The 17,730-nt window shown below is 39.6% G+C and overlaps 1 protein-coding gene and 1 long non-coding RNA gene across 13 annotated transcripts in view; one reads left to right on the top strand and one right to left on the bottom strand.

Moving 5' to 3' along the window:
- NPAS3 (neuronal PAS domain protein 3) overlaps positions 1 to 17,730 on the bottom strand; it is an 858,964-nt gene that overhangs the window by 73,209 nt on the left and 768,025 nt on the right. The window lies entirely within an intron of this gene.
- The window catches only part of LOC123386043, a 217,736-nt gene that overhangs the window by 143,477 nt on the left and 56,529 nt on the right, over positions 1 to 17,730 (top strand). For all 5 annotated transcript variants that reach the window (XR_006599503.1, XR_006599502.1, XR_006599500.1 and 2 more), the window contains exon 2: positions 7,539 to 7,732. This is a non-coding gene — a long non-coding RNA (uncharacterized LOC123386043). The remainder of the gene's footprint in view (positions 1 to 7,538; positions 7,733 to 17,730) is intronic.

Raw genomic sequence — 17,730 nt, 5'->3', positions numbered from 1 at the left:
AAGTTGTTTCTTTTCTTACAGAGGTTTTCCTGCTCTTCCTTAGCCATTTGGAAGCCACTTGGAAGTTACCGTACATACTCATATGGCTTTCTGTGGTCAATGAAAAGGTGAACCAAGGTCATGGGTCACTTCCAGGTGTAATTTTTGAAAAGAGTCAGTCCCTTAGTAGAAAGAGGTACTTTCTCTCTCCTTCTGCCATGGTGACTATCAACATTTCAGATGGTGCCTGCTCCATCAGCCTGGGTCTTAGAATGAAGAGAGCGTGGGACAGAACCCACAGCCAACTCTCACAGAAATACATTTTTGTTATAATTTCAGAATTGTTTTTTTACTGCAGCAGAAGGTAGCCCATACTGACTGATACAAATACTAGATCTTTATTATATAAAACGGTCTATGTTGTCCAACTCTTCCAGATAGTGGCAGAACACACAGACAGGAGATAATGTTTGTCTGACCCCAAAGATCATGATGTACCAATATAGTATCCCCAGAGTTATTCATATCCTCATTTTATCTCCTACCCTAGGTATGGGTGGCGAGGCTGAGACATGTCTAATTTTCATCCCTTTTAGCACCTACCATGGTTCCTTGTTCCCAGAGCAAAAATTATACATATACACACATGTATACAGACATGTATTTACATGTCTAATATGTTCAATAACTAATATTCATTAAATGTTGACTTTAATAAGATCTTCCCAATCTTGTTTCCTGATAGTAGGACAAACATGGTAAATAAATCTTTTCTCACAGATCTTATCCCAGCAGATTTTATGTTTACCCACGATGACAAGCGTAGTAATTTTAAAGTGTTACAAAATCTCCAATACTCCTCCTTCCAAAAGGCAGAGCCTCCTTTCTCTCCCCTCCAGTGTGGGCTAGACTTGGTGACTGACCTCTAATAAATAGCACATGGTGGAAATGGTGGTGTATGACTCAGTCATGACAGGCAGAATGGCTTCTTGGTGGCTCTGTCCTGGGTCCTTCACTCTGGTGGAAGCCGGCGGCCATGTTGTGAGGACGCTTGAGCAATCCGGTGGAGAGGCCAATGTGATGAGGAACTGAGGCTTCCTAGTCAGTCACAGTCACATGAGTGATCTTAGACATGAGGACTGCCCCAGTCAAATCTTCAGATGACTATGCTCTGAGTTTGACTTGTATTGCAATCTCAGGAAAGACCCTGAGCTAGAACTTCTCAAAAGTGCTACCAGATTCCTGACCTATAGAAACTATGTGAGATAGCTTTTTTTTTTTAAGCAAAATATTTGGGGTGATTTGTTGCACAATGAATGATTAATATTGCATCCACATAGAACCTCCTTTTAGAAACGTCATAGCCTTGTTTTGGTATGTGACAACTATGTACATGGGTCAAACTCCTGTCATAGTGAGAAGGAAGGCATTGCCCCCAGTGTCGGTACCCGGTGAATTCACTTACACATGAAAAACTACCTGCAATGCTGATTTTTGTAAGTGGGGTTTGTGTTCTCGAAGGTAAACGCTCAATTGATTTTTTTAAATGTGCAATTTGCAAAAGATGCTATCAACAGTGTCATCTACAAGATTGGGAGATCTTGAAAGGCAGGCCTGAAGTCTTGCTTGTCTATCATTGTATCTTCTCCCTGCTCTTCTCCAGCTTCCCTTATGCACCATGCCCCCCCTCCCCACCCATGATCCCACAAGTGCCCAGGATTGTGGTTCACATAAGTAGTCACTCAGTTTGCGTGCTGAATAAATAGTCAGATGCTTTCTTTTAAGAATAATTATTTTCTTTACCCCTGCCATGCCACTCTCACAAAACATCTTGTCCCAAGGCTTGGCGGTTTTTGTTGTTGTTTGTTTGAGGAGAGGGAATCCTATGTCCCCTCCTTGTATTCATCTCTAAGGAAGCATGTTCTGCAAAGTGTTATTTTGAGAGTCATGGACCAGTGGTTTGGTAGTTAAAAAAGGATTGGCCTGATGTCCCCCAGAATTAGAGAATACTTTGTTCTCTTTTTGAGAGTTGGTTTCATTTCATTGGCCTGTCCTTCTCGGTCACGTGCCAGGCAACTTTGAAGAGAGTGACAGTCTTCGGCAGACTAGACCCAGGTCATTGGCCACTGTGGCAAGGCAGTGCCCACCATTTTCTGTCAACACAAGTTGTACCACCTTGTGGATATCATACAAATACAGTTGCAGCCAGTGAGGCCAGGCTCAGCAATCAGGCTCCATCGGCTCTGGTGCTTGCTCTTAAAGTAAAACAACACCCCCCCCCACCCCCCGCCCCTGAATTTGTCGAAGTCTCATTAGGGCTGATTCCTGCTCCCACTCAGTTGTGAGTCTTCGGCTTTGTTTAGAAACTTGTGAATCATTAACTGAAACTCTAGAGCATAGCTGTGAAAATAATTGTGGTTCAATAATGATGTAATAAACTTCTTTCCATGTCACATTAAGAATAATCGGCCAAAAAAAAAAAAAAAGGAAAAAAAAATCTGCCAACCCATGCCACCCGTCAGCATAAGCTCCTCGCCATATCTGCCTGCCTGGGATGAGAATCATAATGCATAAGGTTGCCTTTCAGGTTTCCTACTCTTGGCAGGGGTTGCTACTTGGTGAGGCTGTCCCCTGGGGGAGAGGAGAGTGTTCAGCTGAGTTGCTCTGCAGTCGGTCTGTGGATGATACCACTCTGGGGAAATAGACACGGTGTCAGAGTCAAGCTGCTACCAGTGGGTGTTTCTATATACAACTACTAAGCAACAGGAAAGTTCAAGGGGGAAAAACTGGGTATTGTAAAGACAGCCTTTGAGAGTACAAGACATCCAGTGTGACCCATTCCGCAGCAGGCTGTACGCTCCAAAGAACATGCCATATGAATACTGCAAGCAAATGTTTTAAATCTTATTGGAGACACCCTATAAATGTTGCCACTTGAGGGATCTATTCTGGGAGAGAAATATAGCATGTCCTCTCGGGATGCCGTTGGATTCCATTACCAATATTGCGTATGGGATCGAGTGTGGCAATGCTTTTATCACGACTATAAAGTGGTTACGAGCCAATTCCTCATATAAAACATACTCAATAACATTGAGGCTTTTTTTCGCTTTTCTGTTTCCTTCTTTTATTTCCTTCCTCTCTTTTTCTCTCCTTTCCTTTCTTTCTTTCTTTTTTTTTTAACGACAAACATGATGTCAGACAAAGGGCATCAGGACTTGGTCTTTGTAGTACAAAACAAAATAACAATACATAAACACCTTTGTGAAGGCAGCTCGAAACCCCATGTTTTCTATTAAAAAGTCATGTTCAATCTTCACTGTTGATAGAACCGAATAGCTAACACAGAGAACATTGTATATCAGAAAGGTCAATAGTTATTATGAGCTACAAATATATTTTTTTCCATCCTTCAGGCTGTTTAGCGCATATCACAGCATGAGCAGCTGTCTTCTTTAATGCTTTTAAAATTAGAATCCCAAAGAGGAAGAAAAAATTATGGTTGCAATGATTGCTCTTTGCTTTTGTAAGTTTACTTTAATATACTATTTTATATACATGAATCTTCTGTGCAGCCTGTCCATGGGGCAGGAACCGGTTGCCAGTATCTAGTGGAGCTGCCATGTTTATTTTCTTAACATTCGAGCCAAATCTCCATTTCAGGAGCAGATGTTGTCGACATACTATATTTTAAAAAGGAGTTATATAGAGGAGTCTGGTTACAGAGGCACTTGCAAACACACACATATGCATTCTGCCTTTTCACTGCTTTAAAGCTCGGGGACTAACTACAACAATGCCATGTGATGAGAAACAGTTATGCAGCACTGGCTGAAAAATCAGGCGGTGATTCAAGCCATTGATACACAAAGTATCTCTCCCCAAATGCAGGCCTGTGGACTGGGAGCACACCTTTTAAGTTTTGAAAGGTTGATCTGCCTGTCCCTGGAACTTTTTGCCCTGACTCCGTGCATGACCCTGAAAGACAACATGAGGTTTTAAAACAGTACAAGTGAGCACATATCAGAAGTTTTAGCATAGCTCACTTAGTCTTTGTTCAGTTATTTAAAGGCTGGTTGGGTAGCTACAATGAGCTGGAACCATTTATAACTGTAAGTGCTTACGTCTGGGAGCAGGGAAAATAGATAGTAACTTGTGGTGGTGATTAATGCTATGAAGAAGGGCCATGCAGAGTAAGGGGCTGGAGAGTAAAGAGGACCAAGGCGGGTTGGGTGGTCACAGGGGCCTCACTGACGGGGTGGCTTTGGAGAAGACCTGAAGCCATGTAGATAAATGGGTGAAGATACCACCCACACATCACACTGTAACTTTAGGACTTCAGATTGGTACAAGGCTTTATAGAAAATGACTATTTGGATAGACACGTACCAGTGGCAAATTCTAGACATGTTACCTTTTGCACATTTTCTTGTCCAAAATTAAAATAAGTGCTATACTAAAGATAAAATAATGTAACACGTGGGAAACTAAGGAAGGAATTAATGGGCCGGACGGTCCGGAGAGTCGAGTGCATGCCAGATGAACCTTACTGGTATTGTCAATTCTTTGGGCATCTCTAGAGGGAGCAGCAGCTTCAGGACATAAAGGAGCCAAAGACTGAGTAAATAAATGACACTCTTGTCTTTGGTGAATTTTGGTAATGAAAATAAAGAGACCTGAGCACGTTTACTGATTGGGAAGACTGAGCTTAAAGTTGTATACATTGGAAATGCTAATTGAAGAATTAAATATCCTAAGGGATATTTAATCAGCAACTGAGAAAGATAAGTGAACCTCTGAAATGGGGAGGAAGAAAAAAAAAAAGGAGGACATGAGAGAGGAAAGGGGGAGGAGGAGGGAGGAAGAGGAGTGTGATGACAATGGCTAGAAACAACTTAATTTCACTAGGTGAAGTGGGAGAAGGAGAGGCTTTTGGATGTGAAAGAAGCTACCTAGCAGCCCATGTGGGCCGAGCATCAAGGACCAACAGAAAATAAGTAATAAGGCTACACAGTGGCTGGCAGTTGCTTCGTTGTAAGAGGACTAATTTTCTACCGAATGCTAGTAACAGTGACTTTGGGGTCTTTCCAGGCAATGCTCAGTAGAGTAACCTTTTCCCAGGGATGGGAGCTGGACAATGGGAACAAAAGAGAGTCCAAAGAGTGTGGGACTGCCAAGGGTTAAGAGACAGACAAGTGAAAGTGACCAAGTGATGAGCTAGGGAAGAGAAAAGGATGACAGGGCAGGGAATGGTGACCCCAAGGGAGGCAGCCAGTAAGTGGGGCTTTGTGCAGAAAGGATTGGTGAGTTATTTACTCACCAGTTATTTACTGGTTTTAAACAAGTTTATGTTACATTTTTTCTAAGTTCATAGGAAACTTGGAAAATCGGAAAAAGTAAATAAGAAAAAAAATGTCTATAACCTTATCATCCAGTTACAGTCACTATTAAAACTAATGTTTTGTTGCAGTCTTATTTACTATTTATTTACTTATTTCAAAACTGGGAACATATCTATTTCTCCCATATTTTTTTTAAAACATTTATTTATTTTTGAGACAGAGAGAGACAGAGCATGAACGGGGGAGGGTCAGAGAGAGAGGGAGACACAGAATCGGAAACAGGCTCCAGGCTCTGAGCGGTCAGCACAGAGTCCGACATGGGGCTCGAACTCACGGACCGCGAGATCATGAACTGAGCCGAAGTCAGACCCTTAACCGACTGAGCCACCCAGGCGCCCCCTCCCATATTTTTTAATATCAGTCATAGCTCTTGTGATGATAATAGCTGTACTCTCATTAGACACTGGGGAATAAAAGGATATCGGGGCTCTTGGTTGCAAATCAGCTTTAAAAAACAAACAAATTAGAGTATCCCATATTACTACATCACTTTCAAATATACTATTTTTTTAAAACATTTTTTAACATTTGTTTATTTTTGAGAGACAGAGCATGAGCAGGGGAGGGGCAGAGAGAGAGGGAGACATAGAATCCAAAGCAGACTCCAGGCCCTGAGGTGTCGGCACAGAGCCCGACATGAGGCTTGAACTCATGAATTGTGAGATCATGACTTGAGCCGAAGGTGGATGCTTAACCAACTGAGCCACACAGGCGCTCCTCAAATATATTATTTTTACTGTCTACGTAACATTCCATTGCTTTGTGATGAATTTCTTTTAAATTAATCTTTTTTCAACCTTCTTATTATTTCTTAGGGTGGATTTCTAGAAATAGTATTACCTGGTCAAAGAGCATGAGCTTTTTTTTTTTTAATTAAAAAATTTTTTAATGTTTATTTTTGAGAGAGGGAGAGCACATGTGAGTCGGGGAAGGGCAGAGAGAGGGAGACAGAGGATCCGAAGCAAGCTCCATGCTGACAGCAGAGAGCTCAATGTGGGGGCGCAAACTCACAAGCCATGAAATCATGACTTGCCCCGAAGTCAGAGGCTTAACTGACTGAGCCACCCAGGTGGCCATGAGCTTTGTTTGTTTGTTTGTTTGTTTTTTTTAAAGCTAATGTGTACAAATTGACTTTCAGAAAAGTTATACTATATCAGTTTACATATTTATCAACAATGTTGATGGTGCTCAGATTGATTGCCATCTTAAAAAATATCTGTTCTCACCTAATAAAAAAATATTAAGTTAGCATGAGATACAGAGAAGAGAGTCCCCCTGAAAAGCAACATGTAAAAATATCTCACATGTTTAATTTGGATTTTTATTTCTAATGAAGTTGAGGAATGTTTTAATATGTATTTATTGGCCATTTGAATCTTTTTCAATGAATCCTATATTTATATCTTCTATTCTCCACTTGAATTTTTAGTGTTTTTCTTATCAATTTGAATGAGATACTTACATTTATTAAAGATACTATTTTTGGCACACTTCTTGTAAATATTTTCCCATTTGATTGCTGTTTCCGTTTGTGATGTTCACTAACGCATGTGTTTTTAAATTTTAAAACTTTGTGTTTTTTTTTTTTTTTTTTTTGGGAGAGGTGTGAGCCAGGGAGAGGGGCAGAGAGAGAGAGAGAGAGACAGACAGACAGAATCTTAAGCAGGCTCCATGCCCAGCACAGAGCCCAACATGGGGCTCGAATCTCACAATTGTAAGATCACGACCTGAGCTGAAATCAAGAGTTGGATGCTTAAATGACTGAGCCACCCAGGCGCCCCTCATGTTGTTAAATTTTATACAGAGAAGTCTGTGTGTTTTTACCTTTGTGACTTCCTGTGTTGTACTTGTATTTTAGAAAGTTTTTCTCATTTTTTTTTTCAACGTTTATTTATTTTTGGGACAGAGAGAGACAGAGCATGAACGGGGGAGGGGCAGAGAGAGAGGGAGACACAGAATCTGAAACAGGCTCCAGGCTCTGAGCCATCAGCCCAGAGCCCGACGCGGGGCTCGAACTCACGGACCGCGAGATCACGACCTGGCTGAAGTCGGACGCTTAACCGACTGCGCCACCCAGGCGCCCCAGTTTTTCTCATTTTTTATGCAGATATTTGGCATGTTAAAAATGAAGCATGTTTTTTTTTTTTTTTTTTTCAGGTCAAGGTATGATTATGCCAACGGGCGGTTAAGGGCAAGTCAAAGAAAGAGTTTTTGGAGCACTGGCGGTCAAGAAGTGTGTGTGGAGTAGTTATTCATCCTGGAAACTGTCATTCTGGCATCTGTTGCCTCCTTGCGGAGATCGCTACACAGGAAGACTGCAAAGCACGAGCTGACACCGCTGAGGGCAGCAGGTGAGTGATGTGGGTGTTGACAGATGATGGCCCTGAGAACAGGTAAGGAGCACTTTTTTTTTTTTTTTTAAGAGGAAATTTTTCAGCGGTGATGTTGGGGGAAATGATGCAGAAATGGCACTGGAAACAAAGTACGATGACCACTCCTCTTTCGTGTTGAAGAGTTAGAAGCATAGGAATCGTGGCCTCTAGTAAGAGAGCGTTTCAAGAGTAGTGGCCTCCAGGAGACAAAGATTTTAGTAAGGGTGCAGGAGCAGAAGTCGGCTTGTGGAAAAGACGGGGGCTGCGGCACGGTAGGCTCCTAATTAGGATTCCCAAATAAAATACAGGAAACCTTATGTTGGAATTTCAGATAAACAATGACTTTTTTTGTAGTATGACCCAAATATTTCATACAAATTTCCAAATTAACTAAGAGTCCTGTATTTTTATTAGCTGGATGTGGCCACTCTGCCCCTAGAAGAATGAGTACTCTGTGCACACAGAGGAAGGGTTTTGCATGGGAGCTGGCATGTGATTAACAGGAATGAAGAATGAAGGTGTTTAGAAGATGGGTCTGAGATACATTTGTTTGACAGAAAAAGTTCTGAATGGCTGGAAGCTTCCACTGGAGAGTGTCAGAGAACTAAGCCATAATTGAAAATTCAAGCGGATGTTGGTATACATATGCGGCTTTTCCAAATTTGCCTTCCCAGGTCTAGCATAATGACCATTAAAAAAAAATGGAAGTACAATGGGCATACAGCATCCCATTACTTTTAGGTGTGCATCATAGTGATTGACTATTTTTATCCATTATGAAATGATCCCCATGATAAGTCTAGTTATTTCTGTCACCACACAAAGTTACTACAATATTATTGACTATATTCCCTATGCTGTACTTTGCATCCACATGACTTACTTTAAAACTGGAGGACTGTACCTCTGGACCTCCTTCACTTGATGTGCCTTCCCTCCAACCCATCCCTGCTCTGGTAATCCAACAATCTGTTTCCTGTATCTATGAGTCTGTTTCTCTTGTTGTTGTTTTTTAGATTTTACGTATAAACCAAATCATATGGTAGTTGCCTTTCTCTGACTTATTTCATTTAGTAAAACCCTCTAGGGCTATTCACGTTGTTGGAAATGGCAAGATTTTATATATTTTTTACGGCTGAGTAATATTTGTGTGTGTATTACATTTTCTTTATTCATGTATCGGTGGACACTTAGGTTGCTTCCATACGTTGGCTACGCTATATAATGTTGCAATGAACACGGGGCTGCAAATATCGCTTCAAATTGGTGTTTTCATTTTCTTTAGATAAATACCCAGCTGTGGAATTGCTACATTGTATGGTGTTTCTATTTTTAATTTTTGTGAGGAACTTCCATACTGTTTTCCATAGTGGCTACACCAATTTATATTCCCACCAATGTACACAAGGGTTCTCTTTTCCCACAGCTTCACCATCACTTGTTATGTTTTACCTTTTTTATAATAGCCAATCTGACAGGTATAAGGTGATATCTCATTGTGATTTTGTTTTGCATTTCCCTGATGATGAGTGATGCTGAGCATCTTTTCATGTGCCTGTTGGCCATCTGGATGTCTTCCTTGGAAAAATGTCTATTCAAGTGTTCTGCTGATTTTTTAATTGGGTTGCTTGTTTTTACAATAAGATGGGGAAGTTATTTATATATTTTGGATATCAACCCCTTGTTGAAAGTAGCCAGTTTTAATTTACCTGTGTGTGTGTGTGTGTGTGTGTGTGTGTGTGTGTGTGTATTCTGGGGGTAGAGGTGAGCCTGAGTTGGCAGGTCTCCATAGATGTCTTCTGAGTCAGTATCTTCTGCTCATTTATTATTTTTTATCAAAAAGCAGAAATATGAGCAGCTAGAATTTATTGATTTTATTATGGCTTTACTCTAAGATGTCTTTAAGTGCTGTTTTTTAAAAAAGTTTTCAGTTAGAAGTACTGTATTGAATCCATCATCAATAAAGGATTGAGTCTTATTTATTGGAGAATATGTAAAAAAATTTTTTTACATTTATTTTATTATTGAGAGACAGAGCATGAACATGGGAGGGGCAGAGAGAGGAGGAGACGCAGAATCCGAAGCAGGCTCCAGGCTCTGAGATGTCAGCACAGAGCCTGACACGGGGCTCAAACCCACCAACTATGAGATCATGACCTGAGCTGAAGTCAGACACCCAACTGACTGAGCCACCCAGGTACCCCTATTGGAGAATACTTTAGTAACATTATTTAGAGGAGCCAGAAATGGGATTTAACCCAATAATGATCTACAGCTGTTACTTTGCTAATGAAAATCTATTTTGACATCTTATAATTAAGCAAGTGTTCCTTTTGTTTATCATTCCAATAAGTTTCAGTGACTGCTACTCCACCTTAGTACCAAAACAAAGTCTTCTCATCCTTTGGTAGAAGGAATCCTGCTTTACTGTGAGGAAGACAGGCCTTCATCATTACAATCTTGGTCAGCTAATAGGTGTGTAGGCATCATAATATGTGTGGAGGCATCATTTCCATATCTGAACTCGACATCGGGTCATTTGTGTATTTTCTTCAAGGCTATGCATAATCTTCCCAAGTGGTGGGGATAAAAAAGCAGATATTTTTTAATGATTCAATTTACAGACTTTGCAATTATTAGACTTGCTGTAGAATTACCCTCTTTTCTTCAATTTAAAAAGGTAAAAGCTGTTGCTAATGGTGATGGTGAAAATGGGGTAGAAGCCGCCTTTTCTCCAACTGGGTGCAAAGTAAATTTGTATTAATTGCCGCATTACTGCCCCTTTCCCGGCTTCACACATAGCTCTCTAATAATGTGCTTGATATTTTGAACATCGACACTTTAGCGTTATATCAGATGGCTTTTGGGTCTAAATTGTATATTCTATAATGCCAAATAATTATTTTAAAAATTGGCACCACATATTCTTTGTTGCCTGGTAGCTGAATGCTCCCACTGCATTTGTCATAATGGTTTTGTGGTTAATCCTCTCAGCTGCAGGGACGCCGGGTATTTATGGTTGCCCTTGATCTGGGTCTTCAATTATTTGACCTTACGTGAGAATGAATCCATCTATAACAGTAGGCTGTCCTTTGCCCATTTCTCCATTTTATTATTGCATTTATTCCTAACATATTCCTTCTGCACGTCATTAGCAAAGTTCTTCGTGTTTTTCAACAGCTTGGGAAGCTGCGTCTTAGAAGTGACCCAGAAGTTCAGGTCCTATACGTGGAGAAAATGCCCCTGTTGCGATGCTTATCCTCAGGTTTTACTCAAAGCTATGGCCTGCATTTTTTAGTTTCTTCCCTAATTGTTTCAGTTACCAGCAAAACCAAATACATCAAAATAAGTTTCCCTGAAACAGGAAATTATTTACACATAAAACCCTTGAGATTGAGCACTCTTTCCCTCTGCAGAGAGACTTGAGAGTATTTTCCATTCCTGGCACAAATAATGCACAGGTATTGTAATGATTACGAATATTAATTACTGGCGTGGTAGATAGTACTGCTTTTACTTTCTTCTGATAAGTTTTGTATATTATTTTTTGGTGCCCAAATTGTGTTATATTCTTTAAATTGTGAGCATCTAAGAGACTTGAAAAAAATTAGCTTATATCCATAGTGGAAACTAAAATATCTCAAGTCAACCTAGAAAGGTCTATTTATTCTGAAAGCTACATCTTGCCCTTCAAAGTTTTTCTGTTGACCCTAACAACCAGTATCTACAATCCTTTCTCCAAAAGTGGAATGCTTTTCTCCGACCAGGTAAAATAGCAGTGTGCATGTAAATAATTTAGGGGAAGACAAAAGTAGCCTTAAAGGGGAAGCAAGGGCAAAGAAGAAATTATCTTTTTACCAAGAGAATTAGTTTACTTGAAAAAGAATATTCTCTCTGATACAATTTGAAGTCTTAACATTTTAGTAGATGCCTGTAAGTCCGAAAACATAAAATTATCAATAAAAATCTTTGCCAGCTTGACAATGATTTTCCTTTCTCCTTTTGGCTTGTTGGGGGAAGAAAGAAAGCATTTAGATACATGCAGAACATGTAAGTAATCTCAGTAAGGTGATATTCTTGGGATTTTCCATATTTATATATTTTTTCCTACATTGTATTTTCGCTACCCAAGAGCCCTGGCTGTTATTTTTTTCCCGAAGTCTGAAGATCACCCCATGGATTAACAAATGATTGAGGATTCTCTCTTAAAAGACTCTTTAAAAAACTGTCAGAATCAGCCTGAGACAAAGATTTATTATGAACTATTTAAAGGGCTTAATATATGTATCCCCAATGAGCCCTTGGAGCAAACTAAAAAGGAAGAGTGGAATTCTCAAAGAATAGGAAAAATTCTCCAATGCCCCACTTTCTTCACACCATGATTACTGTTTACTCAAAGGATAAAATGCCTAACCTGTCACACAAAGTCTTCAGAAGCCACGGTCCTGCTGATGTACAGTAAAAACAAAACAATGAAGACCGACAGTAATGTGCTTGAGAAAGGCAGCCGTAATTTACTTTCTAACCTGTTCACTAACACACTAATGTGGCTACATCTTGTAGTGGGAGCTGATCTCTGACCCACGCAGCAATCAAACAACTACCCGAGTGTTGGCTGTCACAGAAGCTGGGACCGTCACCTTAATTATACGTTGCTGGATAACAAACCTTCCCTTAATGAGCAACTTTTCTCCTACGCGTATTCCAGCTCACCCCTTCTGTCCTTGAAAAGGCCCACTGCAGATCGCTGCAGTTGAAATTGGCAAAGCATATTCATAAGTATTCTTCCTAACAGGTAATAAATACTACCTGAGCAGGCTGTTTGCTTTATGAGAATGCCAAGATATAATTAAAATTATAGGCTTGCGCTCCTGGGAGGCTCTAGAGAAGAATCATTCAAGACTGAAGGGAAACTTTTCAGTGAACTTAGAACCAAGCTTTTCTCTTTTCATATTAGTAATAATAGTAATTATTATTATTGTAATGACTGTCTTCTTTTCTTTGGGATTTATGTTTGGCAAGGAGATTTTTTTTTTCCTGCTTAATTGATACGATGTCTGCACTAGCATTTCATCTTCCTAGATTCAGGATTTCTTTATTTTCCTCTCATTATAGCATCCTCAATTCTGCTATGATCAGCTGATCATGCCCCAACAATTAACACAGATAAATGGGAGGGCCTTACAGGGAAGGTTTACAGATAACCTTGAGGAGAAATTGTGCCTCTCTATGGAAAGAAGACTGTTTGCGTTTAGGACAAACAGTGACACCATCTTAAATATAAAGATGTACTTCCATCATGCCCTAGCTTGATGCTGGTTTGGGACTAGTCCATCAGCAAGGTGAATGGTATCGATTGGTGACTTATTGCAGAGAAGGGAAGGACTTAGAGACCAGATTTGTGGGTTCCACTTTGATTTTATTTTAATCTTCTAAAGACTTTGCTTTTTCTTTTCATATGGGCAGATACACTTTCTCTGCAAAACAGCTCTGGTGATGTTTGATGAGACATAGAGTTTATATATATATTGGGAACTCTATTGTATTTACTTTAAGTTACCGTGTACAGTGGCATACATGAACTAATCCAAGAAGATCACAGAGGTTGGCACACGATGGACACTCAGTTAATGGCAGCTTTTGTGATTGCAATTGGTGTTCCTAGTATCTTTGCAGGTTGGTTCCTAACCTCTTTTTTTAGGATTACTGAGTGGATCAAGGGCATAAGGGATGGTAATACTCAGTTGTTCCCTAGGTCCCAGAGCAGAAGATTCTGACCTGGAATCACAACAGTGGGACCACTGGGCAAGATGATCGCCACAAACACAGAGGGCAGCAGCATGGCAGGGCGGCGGGCGGGGGGGCTGGCATATGCTTTGGAATTAGGAAGCCTGAGTTCTAGGTTTGGCTGAGCAACCAGACAGTTCTACAGTCTTAAGTCAATTAGGTATCTTTCCACCATCCATTCCCTTATCCTTATAAAGCACATGATGTTACATGTCTTACCGAATATAAGGAGGTTGTTGGGAAAATCAAATAAATCCACATGAAGGAAAGGTTTGATTAATGTAAGTCAAATGTGAGCAGCAAACATTTGTTGAGCAGTTAGGAGGTACCTGGTACTGAAATACCATATCAAATGTGAATCTGATTAATACTGGAAAAAAACAAATAACCTATAAGAAATATTAGAAATATAAGAAATATATAATAACATTACTGTCTTGTTCTCAAAATTAATACATTCACTAACATTTCTGGTTGTGTTACTATCATCAACATCACTTTGGGAAGAGATTTCTAGGCTGATAAATTTCAGAAATGGGTAGTTATCATGAACCTGACTATAAGATGGTCAGAAAATTTTACAGTCACTGGTTTTACTAGAAAGTGCTATAGACTAAATGTGAACATGAGAAAATGCAAATGCAAAAAAGGAGAGAAGAAGATTAAACGGAATAAAAATGAGGAAGAAAGATGTTGGGTAGTAAGAAAGGAACGAGAGAGAAGATTTAAAAGATACGTACAAAGGACTAAGAGGTATAAGAAAAACACAACAAAGGCTACAGATGAAACAACAATACAATTACAGAATGGGAGCCTGGGAACATTAAGAAAATAAGAGGAGAAAAGAAGGATGGGACGAATAGGAATGCTTTTCTTACAACCACATCATAGGTTGCAGTCTGCAAACTAGCTGCTGGTTCTGGGTTGCATGTGCTAATGACCCATGCTTTCTCCAGACCTAAAATGCTAGACAAGCATGAATCCAAATATTTGGATGGACATATATATATATTTATTTATTTTTAATGTTTATTTATTTTTGAGAGAGAGAGACAGAGCATGAGCAGGGGAGGGGCAGAAAGAGAAAGAGACGCAGATCTGAAGCAAGCTGCAGGCTCTGAGCTGTCAGCACAGAGCCTGATCGGGGGGGGCTCAAACTCACGAGCTGTGAGATCATGAACCTGAGCTGAAGTCAGACGCTCAACTGACTGACCTACCCAGGTGCCCCTGGATATTTATTTTTTAATAAATATAACCTTTGCAAAAGGGTATCCCCTTTGCAATTTGGGTATCCCCAAATTTGCAACGTGAGAATCTTCAATCCATATACTGGGTGATAGGCTAGGTTTCCTCAGTAGCCATTTTCTTTTGTGCACACCAGGTTTGAGATACAGGAAATTAGGATTTAATGCCAGGTGATTTACATACACATTTAATTTAGTTGTCACAACACTCTTTGAGAGAAGCACTTTTATTTTTCCCATTTTAAGGAGGATCCATTGTCTATGACCACGTACCCTAAAACACCCACTGTTGCCTCTACATCATGGCTTAAACTACATCTAGATTTATTCATTGTAATTTATTTAGAAATCTTTAACTTTCTTTCATCTCTGCTGCAATATATTTCAAAGAATCCTGGTGCATGGAAAGATACCTAAGAAATCTTGGAAAAGGATAGTAGGAACTTAGAGTGATTTTTATTTTCTACTTTATTTTCCAGATATTATGAGATTGTATCTTTTCTACAAGAATATCTATCTTTATGTACTTAGGCTTGTGTGTTGAAAGGGTTGGTGCTTGTCCCGTTCACAAGTGCCCTGAAATACTCTGTTTCAGCCTGCCGTGAACAGCTGGGACTGCAGGGAACAGTTGGTATGGAACATCAATAACGAGGGGGTCTCCCTTGCACTTTATATGAGAGGAGGAGGAATCACTGTGCCTTTGGAACTGAACTCTTGGACTCTTCTTTATCTTTGGCACTGAGGAAACTGGCTTTTCTGTCCTTGTTAGATACGTGTCTGTATATCTATATCTGTATCTACCTATGTCTGTCTGTCTGCTATGTCTCTAAGTTTATATAAATCCTACTGTGGTTTTCAAACAGAAACAATGGTTTCCCTGGCAAATCCCTCCTAACGACATCGACTCCCCTCTCCTGTCTGTTCTGTGCCATATAGTGCTGTCATTTTATGAGCAAGCCCTTTCCAAAACCTCCTTTCAAAATGTTTAAAGAGTCCTACTTCTGCCCTTACATGTTTTGTGACACATTTAAGTAGAACACAGCTTTGTAAAAGAATGAATTAAAATATAAAAATTATGTGTGGATATAAGACATAAGAAAATATAAAGCAAGTGCTGTGCGGTGGATGGCAACTATAAGGAGCCATAGAAGGTTGGAGAAAATGAGGACATGTACGGAGAGGGTAGCTCTATGAGGAGCAATGGAAAGGAAAAGCAGAGATAGGGGAAAAGAAGGGTAAGAAGGAGCAAGGGGAAAACTCCAAAATATAAAAGAAAGTAGAATTTCATTTATATGAAGCACCTAGAATAGGCAAATATTTAGAGACAGAAAGTACAATAGTGGTTACCAGTGGATCAGGGGAAGGGCAAATGGGGGAGCTATTGTTTAATGGGTACAGATTTTCAGTGTTGGATGATGAAAAGGTTCTTGAGACGGATAATGGTGTTGGTTGCACAATGTGAATGTATTTAGAGCTATTGAACTATACCCTTAAAAATGGTCAAAATGGTAACTTTCATGTCATGTATATTTTACGACAAGAAAGAGACTAGGACTTACACTAATGAAAAGTTACATAATACCCAATGGGAGGGGGGAGGAAAGAAATGCAAAAGTAAAGGAAAAAAAGAAAAACACTACAGGGAAGAATAGAGAACGAATGGACGGCATGAAAAACTATTGTTTCTATCAAGGCTAAGAGGAAATAATAGCTGAAGCACTGCATTTCAGTTATTTACTTGTTCATTCAACAAATATGTATGAGGCACTTACATACTGTGAAGCACTGGGGATACAGAAATGAATTATATAGCTACTGTCCCTCTTTTCAAGGAGTGTCTGTCTAGTGGTAGGTTACAAAGGTCAATGAGACATTGTCTTGCCTTTAGGGAATTCATGGTCAGGGCTTATCTACCTTTATTTCATAAATAAGTTAGTACATTTAATGAGGTCCAGCTCTCCTCCAATGCAGCCTTGGGATGGAGGCTTGGATTGTAGCCCAATTGAAATGTACATTGGGCCTGGCACCACAAACTTATTCTGGCACAGATTTAAAGAACTAGATGATCTAGAACGATATCCCCATGGGTGGCAAGGACTGCCTTCCAGTCCAACCTTCATTTGGTTAATATAGATGAAAAAGATTGAAAAAAAAAACCCAAAAACAAACACCTGATTAGTAATCAGAACCATAAAGGTGATTCACACTGTTCCATCAAGTGCCAAGGACTTACTGAAATAAAGAAAATCAGAGAGGGTTTAATTTCAAGGACTCAAAGGTCACTATTTTATAGGACAGCAACCAATCATATAAATACCGAGATGAAGGCACAATCAGAGCCAGATTACAAACACAAGGCAGAAACTGTTCCAGGGTGACTAATGCAATAATATTGAGGAATGTCACAGGTCCCTATTATAGTCAAAGTCACTTTAACTAATTGGCTCAGGCTATAAAAACATACAATCTGGGTCAAATGACACTGCTGAACGAAGCTTCTCTGTTCAGACATTATCTTAAATCAAAGCTTCCCAATAGGAAGGCAAGAGGAAAAGACAATGTCCAGTTTTTCTGGAGATCATGAGAGATTTCAAAACTGGTTTATTTAATAGCAACCAGCTATGTGTCAATGGACAATGATAATAATACGCTTTCTTCTTTAGTATTGCTGCATACTTCAGGATACCGTGTTTCCAAGGGATACTATGGGATTTCATGGACTCTAAGACATCATCTGTTTTAAGATGGTGCATCTTTTTATGAAGCTCTAAGAAAAAAAATACTGCCAGTTATAGGATCATAAGAGAACATTGTGAGATGCACCCCATTGACAGAATCAATGAAATAAGGCATTTTTTCTTGACTCAGAATAAGCGATAATTACCTCTCTTGGTTTTAGAAAGGGAAATAAATCAAGGAATGTATTGTTGGTATTGTTGAATACTT

Source organism: Felis catus, chromosome B3 (genome assembly GCF_018350175.1).
Source record: "Felis catus isolate Fca126 chromosome B3, F.catus_Fca126_mat1.0, whole genome shotgun sequence".
Classification (NCBI taxonomy): domain Eukaryota; kingdom Metazoa; phylum Chordata; class Mammalia; order Carnivora; family Felidae; genus Felis; species Felis catus.
Note: the sequence above shows the minus strand (reverse complement) of the source record. Positions and strands in the feature narration are given on the sequence as shown.